The sequence below is a fragment of the Anomaloglossus baeobatrachus genome, chromosome 1 (genome assembly GCF_048569485.1).
Source record: "Anomaloglossus baeobatrachus isolate aAnoBae1 chromosome 1, aAnoBae1.hap1, whole genome shotgun sequence".
Taxonomy (NCBI): domain Eukaryota; kingdom Metazoa; phylum Chordata; class Amphibia; order Anura; family Aromobatidae; genus Anomaloglossus; species Anomaloglossus baeobatrachus.
Genome location: NC_134353.1, coordinates 669981125 through 669998983, shown reverse-complemented (window position 1 = coordinate 669998983; position 17859 = coordinate 669981125).

Below are 17859 nucleotides of genomic sequence, written 5' to 3'. Positions count from 1 at the left end.
GATGGGGGGTATATTATTAGCAGGATGGGGGGTATATGAGCAGGATCATATACAAGGCAGGAGGATCCTTATAAGAATGGGGTACCTTAGTAGAGAATTTTGGGACATTACCCCCATAACAGTGTCAGCAGCAGATCCTCGCCCCATAACAGTGTGTCATGACCATATTTTTTGGTTAAAATTTTATTTTCCTATTTTCCTCCTCTAAAACCAGGGTGCGTCTTATGGTCAGGTGCGTCTTATAGTCCGAAAAATACGGTATATCTCTCTGTCTCTCTCTCTCTTTGTCTGTCTGTCTCTTTCCCTGTCTGTCTCTGACTGGCTCTGTCTCTTTCTCCATCTGTCTTAATCTCCTTCCCTGTCTGTCTATCTATCTCTGTCACTTTCCCTGTCTGTCTCTTTCCCTGTCTGTCTCTTTCTCTCTCTTTCCCTCTCTTTCCCTGTATGTCTCTTTCCCTGTCTGTCTCTTTCCCTTTGTCTCTTTCCGTGTCTGTCTTTTTGTCTGTCTTTGTCTGTCTCTTACCCTGTCTGTTTCTTTTGCTCTCTTTCCCTGTCTGTCTGTTTCCCTGTGTCTGTCTCTGTCTCTTTGTCTGTCTCTTTACCTGTCTGTCTCTGTCTCTTAACCTGTCTCTCTCTTTCCCTCTCTTTCCCTGTCTGTCTCTTTCCCTGTCAGTCTGTCTCTTTGTCTGTGTCTGTCTCTTTGTGTCTGTCTCTTACCCTGTCTATGTCTGTTTCTTACCCTGTCTGTGTCTGCCTCTTTCCCTGTCTGTGTCTGTCTCTTTCCCTGGCTGCATTGTAACACGCCAACATTCCATATAAGGGCGTGACTGCGCATTCTTCTGAAGTTCTGGCTGCACTGTAGCTCCCAGCTCCATTCGCTTAAATGGAGGCAGGTTTTTTGGCGAATAACTGTAAAGCACGGGGTTAAAATTTCCCCTCAAAACATAGCCTATGACTCTCTCGGGGTCCAGAAGTGTGAGTGTGCAAAATTTTGTGGCTGTAGCTGCGACGGTGCAGATGCCAATCCCGGACACACACACACACACACACACATACACACACACACACACACACATACACACACACACACATACACACACACATACATACATACACACATACATACATACACACATTTAGCTTTATATATTAGATTCATCTAACCTGCTTTAATTTTTCTTTCTATGTATTTTCTCCATATGTCTGCATGCAACATGGTCAAGTATGTAAACAGTTATGTGTATGCTTTAGTTGACTGCAAAGTTGTGGCTATAACCCACACCCTTCACATAGACATAGCTCATTTACATTCCCCTTAATGTGTTTAATTTATGTTGTTTGTATACATGGCATAAAAAAATGGGGTTCTCTTGGCATTTTATATATATATATATTATATATATATATATATATATATATATATATACTGTATATATATATATAAAAGTGTGACACTCTGGACTAGCCAGGTAGTCACAGATAGCGCCCCGCACAACACTGGTCCCACACCAGGTAACACCAGCCAAACCACATAAACCCTAGTCACCTCCCTCAGTGCCTAATGGACACACCAGGGGGGCAGAGCCAGGCGGTTGGCACGCCCACCGAGGAGTTCCGAGGGCCTGAGGCAGGAAACACTAAAACAGTTCCGTTGTAGTCAGAGAGTGTGAGGAGTTGGAGAGTTCAAGTGCAGCAGGCCTGTGGTGACAGGTCTGCAGCAGGAACTGACAGATGCCAGGGTCGCAGCCCTGGTACCTCGGCTAGGAGGCAGACGGTGGCCTTAGCCTGCAGGAGCCTGGAAGATGGCCAGATGGAACCGTGGTGGACCAGAACAGGGTAGTGGCTTGCCGGAACCGACCCGGAAAACAGACTGGAAACTGAAGCACACAGGGGGTACTCAGACCCTGAAATAAGGTCCAGAAGCCACTGGACTGAGGTAATTCACTGATTGAGGTCTGGACTATAGGTCCTTTCCCACCCAAGTCCCGACTGAAGACAACAGCCCACCAAGGGGGATAGAAAGCCACCGCACAGGCAGAGAGATCCCACGGGCCAGCGTCTGCGGGCAAACTGGCTTTCCCGACACCCATACTGCTGGGGAGCGGACTCCCGTTGCTGAAGCGAAGGCAGTCTACATACACACTACATGGTGCAGGAGAAAGGCAAAGACCACCGAACCGGGTGGGGGACCAGACGCAGCCGGCTGCGGGCACCGACCAACATCAACTTTGTTTACCAGAGACTTGTATGTGTCAATAGCAGTGAGTACCTTCGGCCGCGCACCGCCCTGCACCGCCCAGCTACTTCACCTCAACGGGTCCCGGGGCCATCATCCCTGCCCACGGAGGGGTTACCATCTTGCTGCATAACCATCTCCCCCGGGTGCCCCGTAACTGCAGCGGTGGTGTCTACACTTTCACCACATCCCGTGGGTGGCGTCACGAACTCAAACACGGCTCCGGCCGTACACCTTCCTACCACCCCCCTGCATAGCGCCAGCATCGTTTCAGAGCGAAGTGACCCGGGTCCGGAGGCTCTCGAGCCTCCCACAAACGAGCCCGGATCCGAGTGACTCGGCTGCAGCTGAGCGCTGGGCGGTACATATATATATTACCAAAAGCTTAAACTTGGTCTTCTTACACTTTTAAGACATGTGGGTTCCATAAAGGTTGTTCCTCAACTTCAGACTCCTGTTTATTATTCAAAATCGGGTGCTGCTGATAACCAATGGGTCTCACTCCTCTTACTGAGTTAGGTTGTCCATGTAATACAGTCACTCATTTAAGTCACTCATACAGTCATTTTATATTTTATATTTATTTTTGTCAACGGTTAATTTCTACAGAAAATTATTTTATTGGGAGATGAATAGTATTAACAAACTATTTATATGCTCTTTTAAAGAAAAGTCCTGCAATACCTTTACATGGCCAGTCTGTTCCTCCATTACTGAGAAATACATATTTTAATTGATATGCAAACAAGGCTAAAGAACTATTTGTGGATCTAAAGCCTATGTCACTCCAGCTATATTCTAGTGTCGCCTCCTCCTTCTTGATGGATGGCTCCTTTTCCTGAAATCACACAGCAGACAGCATAGAGGCTGTCAGTCAAGCAGCAGAGTGGAAATAGAGCCGGAGTGGTAGAGGCTTTAGATCCACAAATACTTATTTGTCTTAATTTGCATATCTATTAACATATGTATTTCTTAGTGATGGAGGAACAGTCTGGCCATATAAAGGTATTGCTGGACTTTTCTTTAAAAGAGCAGATAAATGTATTATTTCAGCCTCATTTGCTATGTAAGACAGGTGAGCATACCATACAAAGACTAGGCTAAAAGCTGTGTCTCCTAATTCCTAAATACGGATGAATACTCAGCATTGATTTGTTCTTTTTGGGGTGAGAGGAGAAATCTGCCACCAGACTCATGTGACAGCAGCCTGTCTGTAGCAAAAAAAATGCAGCAAAAAAATAACACCACCCCATTCTTATCTTCCCTAGGAGTATCTGTTGGGAGAGTGAAGGTTTCCAAATAGTTTGGATGGATCCTGCAGAAATCAGGAGGTTTGGCATTTTTAATCCAATGTGCTAGGGCACTTTATAAAGAAAATGACAGATGAAGAATTCCCATATTCAATGGCTGGCAAATGTTTGCCTGGGGGACAAGCACAAAGTACTGACCCATGAGAGGCGCTGCCCATCCTTAGACATGTGTCTCATGCAACACTAGAAGAGCGGCTACTAAAAACTAATCTCAGAAAATTCACTGCTTCTTTTTGCTGTATCATTATAAATTAATCATAAATTATTTACTTAATGTTAATGGTTGCAAAACCATGCAGTCATTAACAACAAGCAAGCAATTTGCACTTAATTTCTAATTATACAATGGAAAGATGGTGCATAATCACTTAAAGTAATAATCCCCCATAGCATAAAACTAAATCGTTCTCCCTCATTATAATATCATACTCCCTTGCAGTGATCACCTGTAATATATAATTAATCCCTCCTCCCAGGATATAACATATTCTCCAGCAGAAATCAGCTGCCCCTTCCCACAAACTTATAATTACACACCCCCTGTATTTTAAAGGAAATCTGTCAGCAGGTTTTTGATATGTAATCTGTGGACAACAATCAACTATATCTCTCTTATCTGGCTGTGTGTTGTTGTTTACTTAAACTAAAGGCTTTATCACTGAGTGATTATCACTGCTGGACTACAGTATCACGCGCATAGCAGACCGACATGCCCCCTCCTCTGATTGACAGCTCATTGTCAATGTTAAATTTCTATAGAGAGCCTGGTGTAGACAGAATAGCTCTCTCAACTCTGCTGCTTTTCTAAATCTGAATATCCGGATTGTGTCAGAATAGCTGCACCCAGTAATCTAAGTGATACATCATTGGATTCAGAGTATATTTGCCTATAACATGTTGCTCTCAGATGAGGTAGCAAAAACTTGCTGACAGATTCTCTTTAACAATCACTCACCACACCATTTTATAATAATATCCCCAGAACAATGCACCATTGTACAAATTTATACATTTCACCAAAATAAATCACTATACCCACCTCCCAAAAGATCCAGAGCGTTGTTTTACTACTTTGCCAAAGTAGTGCAGCTTTGTGCTACTTTGCCACATTAAATACATAACTAGTTGAGCGTTGCTGCCAGTGTGACACTTATAGACACAAACAAGTGGCACACTGACAGCAGCACTCATGAAGGTACGGGTAGCATGATGATACATGCTGCTGAGTGGGCGTATCTTACAGATTGTGATGTCACAGTAGAGGGTTTACACCTCTGTCCCCTCTATATACAATCACACCCTATGTTACATTACTTCCTAGTCATTTTAAATACATTACTAACCTGCGGTACATCACTCTTCAGCCACATCATGCAGCACTCCATTCTTCTCAGCTCCTCTACTGTAAATACAATCCCATCCTGCAATATGTCATTCACCTCGGCTTCTTTTTATACAGCCACATCATAATGTACGTCACTCCTCCAAGATATACCCTCTGTGCAGTATGTCATTCCTTCCGGGCATCTCTATAGTCCCCTCTGGCAATATATCACTCCTCTAAGACACACACACACATATATATATCTATATATATAATTGCCTTATTCTGTCTGTCTGTCTGTCATGCTCCAAAATTGTGTCCTTACGGTGACACAAAGCTGATTGGCCGCTGGGCTCGCCATGGCCCCGCCCCCCACACGGATTGGCCTCTCGCCCCGGCTCTCTGCAGGCCCCGCCCCCCTCACGCAATGCACGCTCGCTCTGTCCCAACTGACACGGAGCTCCGACTCCCAGGTGAGTACACACACACACATCAGATCACACTCACTCTCACACACACCTCACACATCACATCCACACACTCACAACATCCTGGGATATCGCAGACATAACCTTGCGATGCTGGGATCTTGACGGAGCCCGTGAACGCTGGTAACCATTATACACATCGGGTAACTAAGGTCCCTTGGTTACCCGATGTGTATCATAGTTACCAGTGTACACCGGCTCCGTCACGATCCCAGCAGCGCCAGACATAACCTTGCGATGCTGGGATCTTGACGGAGGCCGTGAACGCTGGTAACCATTATACACATCGGGTAACTAAGGTCCCTTGGTTACCCGATGTGTATCATAGTTACCAGTGTACACCGGCTCACACTCACTCTCACACACACCTCACACACACATCACATCGCATCCACACACTCACAGCATCCGGCGATATCGCTTGCTTCTCGGCCTCGATACTGTGCTGTTGTGACCTTCCAGGACCTGCCGGAGGATCACATGGCCAGAAGCATGTGGTATCTCCGGATGTTGTGAGTGTGAGCGTGGATGTGCGATATCGTTAGTGTGTGTGTGTGTGAGTGTATGCGATCGGGTGTGTGTGAGTGTATGCGATTGGGTGTGTGAGAGTGTATGCGATCGGGTGTGTGTGAGTGTATGCGATCGGATCTGTGAGTGTCGGCAGAGGAGCACGGCGTGCTGGAGGAGGCTGGGAGGAGAGAGGCTGATCTTGGGGAAGGCTGGGAGGGGGAGGCTGATGCTGGGGGAGACTGGGAGGGGAAGGCTGATGCTGAGGGAGGCTGGGAGGAGAGAGGCTGATCCTGGGGAAGGCTGGGAGGGGGAGGCTGATGCTGGGGGAGGCTGGAAGGAGAGAGGCTGATGCTGGGGGAGGCTGGGAGGAGAGAGGCTGATGCTGGGGAAGGCTGATGCTGAGGGAGGCTGGGAGGGGAAGGCTGATGCTGAGGGAGGCTGGGAGGGGGAGGCTGGAAGGAGGGAGGCTCGGAGGAGAGAGGCTGGGAGGAGAGAGGCTGATCCTGGGGAAGGCTGGGAGGGGGAGGCTGATGCTGGGGGAGGCTGGAAGGAGAGAGGCTGATGCTGGGGGAGGCTGGGAGGAGAGAGGCTGCTGCTGGGGGAGGCTGGGAGGGGGAGGCTGATGCTGGGGGAGGCTGGGAGGAGAGAGGCTGATGCTGGGGGAGGCTGATGCTGGGGGAGGCTGGAAGGAGAGAGGCTGATGCTGGGGGAGGCTGATGCTGGGGGAGGCTGGGAGGAGGGAGGCTGGGAGGAGAGAGGCTGATTCTGGGGGAGGCTGATGCTGGGGGAGGCTGGAAGGAGAGAGGCTGATGCTGGGGGAGGCTGATGCTGGGGGAGGCTGGGAGGAGGGAGGCTGGGAGGAGAGAGGCTGATGCTGGGGGAGGCTGATGCTGGGGGAGGCTGGGAGGAGAGAGGCTGATGCTGGGGGAGGTTGATGCTGGGGGAGGCTGGGAGGAGGAGGCTGATGCTGGGGGAGGCTGGGAGCATGATGGGGGGTGCGCAGCATGGGGGATGGAGCACGTTTGGGAGTGCGCAGCATGGCGGATGGAGAACGTTTGGGACTGCGCAGCATGGCGGATAGACCACGTTTGGGAGTGCGCAGCATGGCGGATGGAGCACGTTTGGGAGTGCGCAGCATGGCGGATGGAGCACGTTTGGGAGTGCGCAGCATGGTGGATGGAGCACGTTTGGCAGTGCGCAGCATGGCGGATAGAGCACATTTGGGAGTGCGCAGCATGGCGGATGGAGCACGTTTGGGAGTGCGCAGCATGGCGGATGGAGCACGTTTGGGACTGCGCAGCATGGCGGATGGACCACGTTTGGGAGTGCGCAGCATGGCGGATGGAGCATGTTTGGGAGTGCGCAGCATGGCGGATGGAGCACGTTTGGGAGTGCGCAGCATGGCGGATGGAGCACGTTTGGGAGTGCGCAGCATGGCGGATGGAGCATGTTTGGGAGTGCGCAGCATGGCGGATGGAGCACATTTGGGAGTGCGCAGCATGGCGGATGGAGCACGTTTCGGAGTGCGCAGCATGGTGGATGGACCACGTTTCGGAGTGCGCAGCATGGTGGATGGACCACATTTGGGAGTGCGCAGCATGGCGGATGGAGCACGTTTGGGAGTGCGCAGCATGGCGGATGGAGCACGATGGGGGTGCGCAGCATGGGGGATGGAGCACGATGGGAGGTGCACACCTCCCCCCAACACACACACACAACACACCACACACACACTGGGAACCACAAACACCGCCGTACACAGACACCCACACACACAGACAACGCTGCACACACACAACACCCAACACACAAACACCGCGGCATACATAAATATACGCACATACCACGCAACACACACACATTGCACAAAACATACCTCCCCCCAAAACACACCACACCCACACAAACCGCACAACACACACACACAACGCTACAGACACACAGCGCTCCACAAACAACGCAACACACATACAACACCGCTCTCACCCCCCGCCACACCCAGACAACACCCAGAACATGTACAGCGCCCTACACAAACACTTGGTAACTACACACAACAACATCTATATATATATATATATATAACAAAAATCATACATTAACTACACAATACGTAAATTCTAGAATACCCGATGTGTAGAATCGGGCCACCTTCTAGTATATATATATATATATATATACATATATATATATATATATATATATATATATATATCTGCCAGAGGTGGCTACATATAGAGGGAGCAGAGAAGAGTGAAATACTGTATATTTCACTCTTCTCTGCTCCCTCTATATATAGCCACCTCTGGCAGATATATATCACTCTTCTCAGCCCCTCTATACAAAATTCTGCAGAGCATCACTACTCAGCCTCCTCCTACAGTACATCACTCCGTCCTTATCAGCCCCTTTATACACCCCCATGATGCAGTACATCACTCCTCATCAGCTTATGTTTACAGCCTCCTCCTGTGGTATATCACAGTATATAGAGTACGTTCCCGGAGAACATTTTTCCTCATCATCACATATACTGGCCTAAGCTGCAGTGTAGTACTCCTCATCAGCCCCTGTATACAGAGTCGTCCTGCAGTATATCACTCCTTATCAGCCCCTGTTAAAAGCCTCATCCTGAAGTACAGGATATCATCTTGATCAGTCCATCTGTGCAACTTCTTCCCAGTATATCATTCTTCATCATCTCCTGTATACAGCCTGATTTATCAGTATATCACTCTTAATTAGCTCATGTATACAGCCTCCTTTTGTAATATATCACTCCTTATCAACTCCTGTATAGAGAAAGATTGGACATGTCAAAATCCAACATTATTGACATTTCCTCTCAGATGAGCACCTGACCAACCCTATGGGGTACTTCACACACAGGGAGATCGCTACTGAGATCGCTGCTGAGTCACGTTTTTTGTGACCTCATTAGCGATCTCGCTGTGTGTGACACTGAGCAGCGATCTGGCCCCTGCTGTGAGATCGCTGCTCGTTACACACAGCCCTGGTTCGGTTTTTTATTGCTGCTCTCCCGCTGATAAGCACACATCGCTGTGTGTGACAGCGAGAGAGCAACAATCCTGAATGTGAAGGGAGCAGGAGCCGGCGTCTGACAGCCTGCGGTAAGCTGTAACCAAGGTAAATATCGTGTAACCAAGGTGGTTACCCGATATTTATCTTCGTTACCAGCCTCTGCAGCTCTCACGCTGCCAGTGCCGACTCCTGCTCCCTGCACACGCTAAGTTAAGCGGTGTGGTGTGAGCTGGTAACTAAGGTAAACATCGGGTAACCATACCCGATGTTTACCTTAGTTACCAGTGTCCGCAGCTTCCAGACGCCGGCTCCGTGCAAGCGCAGCGTCGCTTGCACGTCGCTGCTGGCTGGGAGCTGGTCACTGGTCGCTGGTGAGATCTGCCTGTTTGACAGCTCACCAGCGGCCATGTAGCGATGCAGCAGCGATCCTGACCAGGTCAGATCACTGGTTGGATTGCTGCTGCATCGCTAAAGTGTGAAGGTACCCTATGCACTGACCAGCATAGCTGACCAGTCCAGTCAAAAACAGCAAGTTCTGACAACTTAAGTAATGTATATTGGTACCCTTAGTTATGCACAATATCCTGATCCACTTCTTTTCCTGTCTCCACAGGTCAGGAGACTACTTGCCAAGGCCAATATACTCAGGACATATTGCATTCTAGAACAGGGCACTACCGAATTCCTATTTTTTTTAAGTAATATAGAGCAGGAGATGCTCTTATCACTGGTTGCCTTATATCCTCCTCATACAACTGGAGCAATACATCTATTTACAATGAGTCTTCACCATTTAGAGGACACTGCTGGAGAAATGTAGCATTTATCACATTCAGCATTTCATTCAAATAAGTAGGCAGTCCTGGCAAAATTCCTGGACATATCCGCACCACTCTTTCGAGTCTCTGTTCTGGCTCTTATACAGCTACAGTTGTGCTCAAACATTTACATACCCCGGCAGATTTTTTGCTTTCTTGTCCTTTTTTTTTTTTGAGAATATGGATGATAACACAATTTTTTTTTCCACTCATAGTTATTGATTGGGTGAAGTCATTTATTGTCAAATTACTGTGTTTTCTCTTTTTAAATCATAATGACAACCAAAAATATCCAAATGACCCTGATCAAAAGTTCACATACCCTGGTTATTTTGGCCTGATAACATGCACAGAAGTTGACAACAATGGATTTGAATGGCTAATAAAGGTAACATCCTCACCTGTGACCTGTTTGCTTGTAATCAGTATGTGCATAAAAGCGGAGTGAGTTTCTGAGATCCAGACAGCCTCTTGCACCTTTCATCCAGCCACTGACATTTCTGGATTGTGAGTCATTGGTAAAGGAAAAGAATTGTCATCAAATCTACGGAAAAAGATAGTTAAACTGTATAAAACAGGAAAGGGTTACAAAAAGATATCCAAGGAATTGATAACGCCAGTTACAAGTGTTCAAACTGTGATTAACAAAGGGAAATCAGGAGCTTTGTAAAAACCAAACCACGATCAGGTAGCCCAACAAAAAGGTTTGCCATAACTGCCACGAAAATTGTTTGGGATGCAAAAAAACCTCACAAATAACATCAGCTGAAATACAGTTCTCACTGAAAACTAGCGGTGTTGTTGTTTCAAGATGCACAATAAGGAGGCAATTGAAGAAGAATGGGCTGAATGGTCGAGTCACCAGAAGAAAGCCATTGCTGCGCAAATGCCACAAAAATCTCGACTACAATATGCCAAAAAGCATACAGACAAGCCTCCAATCTTCTGTAACAAGGTAATTTGAAGTGATGACACCAAAATCAATCTTTTTGGCTACAACCATAAAAGTTACATTTGGAGAGGTGTCAACAAGGCCTATGATGAAAGGAGCACCATTCTTACTGTAAAGCACGGAGGTGGATTTGCTGATGATGTGGGGATGTGTGAGCTACAAAGGTACAGGAAACTTGATCAAAGTTGAAGAAAAGATGAATGCAGCACGTTATCAGCAAATACTGGAGGCAAATTTGCACTTATCAACCTGGAAGCTGCGCATGGGACGTACTTGGATGTTCCAATGATCCAAAACACAAGACCTTGTCGACCTGTCATTGGCTACAGCAGAACAAAGTGAAGGTTCTGGAGTGGCCATATCAGTCTCCTGACCTCAATATCATTGAGCCACACTGGGGACAACTCAAGCATGCAGTTCATGCAAGAAAGCCCAGGAAAGTACACAAACTGGAGGATTTTTGCCAAGAAGAATTAGCAGCTTTACCATCTGAGCAAATAAAGAGTGTCATCCACAACTTCAACAAAAGACTTCAAGCTATCATTGATGTTAGAGGGGGCAATAAACGGTATTAAAAACTGGGTATGTGAACTTTTGATCAGGTTGATTTGGATGTTTTTGGTTGTCATTATGATTTAAAAAGAGGAAACACAGTAGTTTGACAATAAATGGCTTCACCCAACCACTAACGATAAGTGGAAAACAAGATTTTGTGTTATCATTCATATCCTCTGAAAAAAGGCCAAGGAAGCAAAAAACCTTCCAGGGTATGTCAACTTTTGAGCACAAGTGTGTAAGAGTTCTTATTGTAAGAGAAGCCCTCATGGACAATAAGCAAAGTTCAATAATATGGGAGCTCTTCCACTAAATATGTTTGAGCTCGTGGCTGAGATCTTTAGCTATGTGTTCAAAGTTACAAGAAAATTCTATTTTCTAAAATTGAAGCCTACAAATTGTAGTCGAAATAAATGGCTGTTTCCACAGGTCTGTAGGTAGAAACTCTTCAATGTTTGTAACATTTTCTGAATCGCAAGCAGGGAATAAAATACTGTTATTCCATCCCGGTTTTGGGAACATTTACAGGCTGACAAAACTGCTTTCAAATGTACAAAATCTCTCAAAGGAAAACATTATTTTGATTTGGCAAAGATGATAAGGGATGAATATTAAGTCTTAGAAATGCATTACAGCAATTTAGAAACCATTTGCCTGAAACATCAGCCATTAAGGATGGATATGTGGAGTGGATTCAGCTCTTTTACATAAAAGTACAGAGTGACATTGAATATACATTAACAGGGTTCGCCGTGCTGCCATTTAGCCGCGCATTGAAGTGTTGCCGCAGTAAAAAGTACTTATTCATGCGACAAAGCTACAGTATCACAAATCAACATGTGCTTAGAAAACATTTAATTATTCAGTCTGTTCATTGGGATTGCTGTCCCAGGCATTCACCTAATAGCAGACTGCACTTTATAATAATAAAAAAAAAAAATAAAAAACGGATGGCTTGTCTGCTGAGTTAAACTGATGCTTACATAATTTATCTAATGAGACCAATAATAAGCATTTGTGCCAAACAAATAGGAAATCTATGGTGCCAAAGTAATCATCCTTGAATCCTGACTGATGACACTTTGTCTATTCCCTGGAAAGTCTCTTTATTATCCTTTTCATTACACATTTCCTGTTCAGTTTGAATACTTATGCAACTTGATCAGGGGGCGAACATACCATTGGTGCAACCTGTGCAGCCGGACAGGGGCACAGGAAATAAGGGGGGCACTTCTACCTTCACAGGAGGTGAAATTGTCTATTACTTTGAGCTATTGGACTGTAAAATGCCCATATATTGTTCTTACATAGGGACCCTCTTCCTTCTGTGTCAACACCTGAACTTAGTGGTACACAAACACAAAACATTTGAGCTGACGATAATTTATTGTTACAGTCACAGCTCAGAAATCATTCACTTAATGAAACATAATTAGTGTTGAGCGGACCCGAACTTGAAAAATCCGGATCCGCGCGGTTTCAGCATCCGATCCGGATCCGACCGGGACCCGGGAATCCGGCTGCACGATCCGGGTTCGTTTTTTTTTTTTTTTTTTTTCTCTCTCTCTCCTCTCTCCTCTCTCGTCTCTCCTCTCTCCTCTCTCTCTCGTCCCCGGATCCGCTCCCCATTGAATTACATTGTGCCGGATTCCGGATCGGATCCGGACTTCTCCGATAACCCGCGACGGATCCGCCGGACCCAGATTATTACCAATCCGCTCAACTCTAAACATAATACTGGTAAGACCCAGATAGTGCCATTATCTGATGTGACTACCATATCCCATATGGGACTACCGTATTCTGTAAACTATTCTGGTTAATATACAGTATAATTGGATCCAAATTTGCAGAAAATCCAGCAAACGCAAAATTGAACAGTGGTATGTGCATTATATACCTAAACATGTGACTGAAAGCACCAATAAGAAGAATACACACTCATGACATCTATAAATTAGTAATTAAAAAAACAGGATATAATATCACCATTGAAACATATATCTTTATAAAAATATATATCACTGACAATTGACAATTTGTCACATAAGACGCAATACATTTGAAAATGTATATTTAAATTCAAAAACATAATTTCTGTCTGCGGACATACAGTATATGTATATCCATTTATTTTTCTTTATTCTTTATGCTTTATTGTAAATATGTTTTTATACATATTATTTTTGTTCTTTTCTTTTGTTAAAAAAATTATCTTATCTCGTATTATTTATTTAATATTATATATGATGTACTGCCAAAAATAAATCCGATAAATGGATATATAATTTATATTAGAACACATTTGCAGAATACTATTTATTTTTTTGAGAAAAAAAATTCCCTCTTATTTTGTTAAATCTGTATTACTTTTTTATACAGTACAATGCTTAAAATAATATTTGAGCATATATAGTGCAAAACAATTAAGCATGTATAATACCTAATTGTTATGCTCTATATGCTCATTTCATCCATTTTTAAAAACAGTTCAAATTTTATAAGTGTTTTAAGTCAGAATTTTATCTGTGTTTGCTCAGTTTTTACCATCGGTATTTCATCCTTTTTTTTAGTTCCATTAACTTTAAGTTGGGACTTTATACTGTATTTGTAACTGATTTATACAGATTCTGGCTGGTGACCTTTTCATGCAGCTTTATATAAATACCCAGAATATTACAAAGATGACTGAACCATCTAATATCGTACAAGCACTTTTTAACTTTTTGTGTCTCCCTTACTTTCTTATAGATTGTAAGCCCTTGTGACCAGTGCCTGACCCCTCTTGTTTCAATTAGTGAACTGCGATGCACTGTAATGTCTGATATTGTTTGGAGCTAAATAATTAAAATTATTACACAGGTATGCAAAATTTGGGTTTATGATTTTTTTTAAAATTCATTAAGTGATTGTTATGTTTTCTTATGCCTTAGATTTCTAAAACACTTCTATTTTTAACCATTATGTATGGATTTTGCACAAAACACACGTGAAATTACGTACAAGTGAGATGAACAAGAAAAATCTTTATTGTAGCCAAAAGTATTCACAATATTATATTAAAAATGTATTGAACATTCATTCTACGAGTTTATTGGAAATTAATTCTTGTGCCTTTTTCTTTTCTCTTCAAAGTTTCTGTTGATACCTTTTCTGTTATAGAAGCCCTGCAGATTATCTCTGTGAAGCATCCAGCAGTAGACCACCATTATGTTCACATTCCATCTACCTTGGTATCGTCATTCCATCGCCTTGATATCCTGATAAACTATTTCTCCTTTCTCTTCATTACAGCACCTAGGCTATCAGGAAAGTAGTCCAAATGGGAATATAAAAAATGTAACTTCAAAACATATAACCCAAGGCTTTGAAACCTTTCAGCATGTTCTCCACAATGGACTTAAATTTTGGTTCTTTGTTGTTACTTAGAAATTTCTTCAAAACTTCTTTAAAAGAATCCCAGGCACTTTTCTCAACAGCTTTCATTTTTATTTTGAGTACATTGTACTTCATGAGTTTCCGAACATCCAGACTCAAAAAATGCCTTTCTTCAGTTTTGCTTCGGACCGTCTCTGAAACTTGTTACTACACTCGCACTTAAAAGTGTCATTCTTTCAGTAGAGCTTTCCCAAACTGGTTCATCCCTCCAAGATTAATGTGGAGTGGAGTTCTTATATATAGTATGTATTTTTGGCTTGCACTCATATATATATATTAGTGCTCACTTCAGTTATCCTATTCAGTTATATGTGTTTTTTTTTCTGAATGTGAACACAGCTCCGCCCCTTTCGGCCATGTTTTTTCCATCTCCTATATAAGAAAGTCCTTAGTTACCCCTCTCCACCCATAGCAGTTTTTAATTGCAATGAGATGACACACAGTTAGGGTCACAGAGCTAGGGACCCCAATATAGAGATATGCCTTGACGAGGCCTTGGGGCTCAGTTACATTGATCAATGCGATTGCTAAATATCTCCTTTTTCCTAATATTCATAGCAGGTATGCAATTCATTATTCACATGTTCAAATTAGCAAGTAGCATTTTTCATTGTATATTCCAATATTTTTCCATATGCTTGAGGCATTATACCATTATCTAAGTTTGATGTGCAGCCTTATTCTTATATATAGTATGTATTTTTGGCTTGCACTCATATATATATATTAGTGCTCACTTCAGTTATCCTATTCAGTTATATGTGGGGTTTTTTTTTCTGAATGTGAACACAGCTCCGCCCCTTTCGGCCATGTTTTTTCCATCTCCTATATAAGAAAGTCCTTAGTTACCCCTCTCCACCCATAGCAGTTTTTAATTGCAATGAGATGACACACAGTTAGGGTCACAGAGCTAGGGACCCCAATATAGAGATATGCCTTGACGAGGCCTTGGGGCTCAGTTACATTGATCAATGCGATTGCTAAATATCTCCTTTTTCCTAATATTCATGGCAGGTATGCAATTCATTATTCACATGTTCAAATTAGCAAGTAGCATTTTTCATTGTATATTCCAATATTTTTCCATATGCTTGAGGCATTATACCATTATCTAAGTTTGATGTGCAGCCTTATCCTTGTATAGTATGTATTTTTGGCTTGCACTCATATATATATATTAGTGCTCACTTCAGTTATCCTATTCAGTTAATGTGGAGTGGTGGCAGGAGAACTTTAGTGGGATCAACTAAACTTTCCACAAATATGTTCTTGAGTCCAGGTTGCAAAGATGTTCTGGTTGGTCAACTTAATTGGCTAGAGGGATGAGTCCTATCCCAATCTATCCCATTAATCACACAAAAAGCATGGGTACTCTGTATATCCTCCTTGCTACCCAAGGAGCAAAGGGAGAACTTTCAGATCACCACATATTGACCATCCTTTATCCTCGTAGTTAAGTTTCTTGTAGATAAAGTCTAAATTCTCATAACTTTTCCACAATTGTTCAGAATACTCTACATGAACTGAAGCATACTTGCTGCCATTGTGCAGGAATAAACTGAGTTACTTCACTGCTCACAGCTATGGCTCATTCATTCTCTACCTGAAAGCCACAGCGTGCTGACATGTTTTGTGCCTGTGTGCTGTGCCTTCAGTATGTAGCAGACCTAGATTCAAAGTGGATTACGTCAGAACTGGGTGTTTTGGGGCTCAATATAGGGCAGAAAGAGGGTGGGGGTTTTTCTTTATTTTTATTTTATTTCACACGAAGGATTTTTTTCTGTTTTGTGTTTTATTTCTCTTCACTTACAGATTAAAAATGAGAGGGGGTCTCATAGATGCCTCCTATTACTAATCTAGGGCTTAGTGGCAACTATGAGCTGTCATTAATCTCTTATTACTAGTGTTGAGTGAGTAGTTAACTATTCGTACTCGCTATTCAGTTAGCGAGTACTGTGCGCTACTCACATATTCGTTATGAGTAGCAGGCACAATGTAAGTCAATGGAAATATTTGCTAAGCAGCGAGTAACCTGAAAGCCGTACTTTCTGTGTAGTGAATAGTAACTACTTGCTCAACACTACTTATTACGACAATTGCCACTGCATCAGGGCAATTGGGATAAGTCTGGTAAAGTTCTGGGATTGTCGCATCTAATGGATGACAAACGTCTGGGCGGCTGCAGGTTGCTATTTTTAGGCTGTGTGGGGCCCAATAACTATGGGTCTCCCTAGTATGAGAATACCAGTGCCCAGTTGTCATCTTTATCATGGCTGGGTATCAAAATTTGGGGGGGACCGCATGCTGTTTTTTTAAAAATTATTTATTCAAATAATTTTAAAAAAGCTGTATGCGGTTCCTCCTATTTTGATACCCAGCCAAGATAACCACACATTTGGGGGCTGCAGCCTGTAGCCATATGCTTTATGTGTGCTGGTATCAAAATATGGGGTGATTGTACGGCAGTTTTTTAATTAATTTATTTTTACACCAATATAAACAAGCATAAAGCGTCTGTGATTAAAAGCAGTCAGACATGCTGTCACACAGGCTGGGGGTGCGGTCTGACTGCAAACAATCAGAGATGCGGGAACTGGCGGTGGGTGGTGGAAGCATTGCCTATGCACAAGGTTAATGCGCAGACCAAGAAGTAGTGCTACAGCTGCTCAGGTGACTGTTAAGCATAACACACTTGCTCTAATCCCCCGATCCCTTCTACCACAATTTTAAAGCACCAGATTCGGATCCCCATAGATTTATATGGGTACCAACATCTAGGCAGATATCCGTGATCAATTCCGGGCCGAAACCGGGTTTTTTTTAAACATAGTTGGACCCACCAATCCCTAAAGATAACTTCTACTCCCCACCTGATTGTGTACCCAACTATTAGTACAAGTAAAAGACACACACTGTGTTCAGTCCGAAAACCAGGCTGGTCTGTGAATTATGAACTGTGATACATGGATGTGTGAACGCGGCCTTCAATGTTTCACACTTAATGATTTTTAAATGATATTTTGTGCATGAGCTATCAGTTTGTGCATGTATGCTGAATGGTATTAATGTCCCATACTTTAACTGCTATTGTTTGTTTAACCAAAGCTTTTATAGGCAATGTCCTCATTTGTTAAGCTTTAAAGAGCGATATTTAGGCCATTAGTTATTCTGTGATTATTCTGCTAT